This window comes from Arachis hypogaea, chromosome 9, assembly GCF_003086295.3.
Source record: "Arachis hypogaea cultivar Tifrunner chromosome 9, arahy.Tifrunner.gnm2.J5K5, whole genome shotgun sequence".
NCBI classification, from domain to species: Eukaryota; Viridiplantae; Streptophyta; class Magnoliopsida; order Fabales; family Fabaceae; genus Arachis; species Arachis hypogaea.
In genome coordinates, this window is record NC_092044.1 from 78,316,716 (window position 1) to 78,318,510 (window position 1,795).

A 1,795-nucleotide genomic window follows, 5' to 3' on the forward strand; every position below is an offset into this window, starting at 1 on the left:
AGTCACACAAGGCCTTCTTGAAGGTCATGGTGCCTATGGTACAAGGTATTGAAAACTTCCCAGGATCCTGTCTCTTTTGAGGCAGTTTCTGCCTAGACAAGTCATCCAGTTCCTTGGTTTGCAAAGGGGGTTCATCTTCCCAAGTCTCATTCCTAAATAACTTGTCATTTAGCTTCATGATTGCTCCAAGGTATTTAGCAACTTGCTCTTCAGTGACATACTCATCCTCTTCAGAGGAAGAATACTCATCAGAGCTCATGAATGGCATAAGTAAGTCCAATGGAACCTCTATGGTCTCATTTTGAGCCTCAGATTCCCATAGTTCCTCATTGGGGAACTCATTGGAGGCCAGTGGATGTCCATTGAGGTCTTCCTCAGTGGCATTCACTGCCTCTTCCTCCTCTCCAAATTCGGCCATGTTGATGGCTTTGCACTCTCCTTTTGGATTTTCTTCTGTATTGCTTGGAAGAGTACTAGGAGGGAGTTCAGTAATTTTCTTGCTCAGCTGACCCACTTGTGCCTCCAAATTTCTAATGGAGGACCTTGTTTTAGTCATGAAACTTTGAGTGGTTTTGATTAGATCAGAGACCATGGTTGCTAAGTCAGAGGTGTTCTGCTTAGAACTCTCTGTCTGATGCTGAGAAGATGATGGAAAAGGCTTGCCATTGCTAAACCTGTTTCTTCCACCATTATTATTGTTGAAACCTTGTTGAGGTCTCTGTTGATCCTTCCATGAGAGATTTGGATGATTTCTCCATGAAGGATTATAGGTGTTTCCATAGGGTTCTCCCATGTAATTCACCTCTTCCATTGAAGGGTTCTCAGAATCATAAGCTTCTTCTTCAGAGGAAGCTTCCTTAGTACTACCTGGTGCATTTTGCATTTCAGACAGACTTTGAGAAATCATATTGACTTGCTGAGTCAATATTTTGTTCTGAGCCAGTATGGCATTCAGAGTGTCAATCTCAAGAACTCCTTTCTTCTGATTTGTCCCATTGTTCACAGGATTCCTTTCAGAAGTGTACATGAATTGGTTATTTGCAACCATTTCAATTAGTTCTTGAGCTTCTGTAGGCATCTTCTTTAGATGAAGAGATCCTCCAGCAGAGCTATCCAAAGACATCTTGGATAGTTCAGAGAGACCATCATAGAAAATACCTATGATGCTCCATTCAGAAAGCATATCAGAGGGACACTTTCTGATTAATTGTTTGTATCTTTCCCAAGCTTCATAGAGGGATTCTCCTTCCTTCTGTCTGAAGGTTTGGACTTCCACTCTAAGCTTACTCAATTTTTGAGGTGGAAAGAACTTTGCCAAGAAGGCATTGACTAGCTTTTCCCAAGAGTTCAGGCTTTCTTTAGGTTGTGAGTCCAACCATATTCTAGCTCTGTCTCTTACAGCAAAAGGGAATAGCATAAGTCTGTAGACCTCGGGGTCAACCCCATTAGTCTTGACAGTGTCACAGATTTGCAAGAACTCAGCTAAAAACTGATGAGGATCTTCCAATGGAAGTCCATGGAACTTGCAATTCTGTTGCATTAGAGAAACTAATTGAGGCTTAAGCTCAAAGTTGTTTGCTCCAATGGCAGGGATAGAGATGCTTCTCCCATAGAAGTCGGGAGTAGGTGCAGTAAAGTCACCCAGCACCTTCCTTGCATTGTTGGCATTGTTGTTTTCGGCTGCCATGGGTTCTTCTTCTTTGAAGATTTCTGTTAGGTCCTCTACAGAGAGTTGTGCCTTGGCTTCTCTTAGCTTTCGCTTTAAGGTCCTTTCAGGTTCAGGATCAGCCTCAAC

At 42.5% G+C, this 1,795-nt stretch overlaps 1 non-coding gene across 1 annotated transcript; it reads left to right on the forward strand.

The window, feature by feature from the left end:
* The first annotated feature begins 1,177 nt into the window (after nt 1-1,177).
* On the forward strand, nt 1,178-1,285 carry LOC112713345 (small nucleolar RNA R71). The gene has a single exon (XR_003158319.1). It is a non-coding gene; the product is annotated as a small nucleolar RNA R71 (small nucleolar RNA).
* Nucleotides 1,286-1,795: the final 510 nt, after the last annotated feature.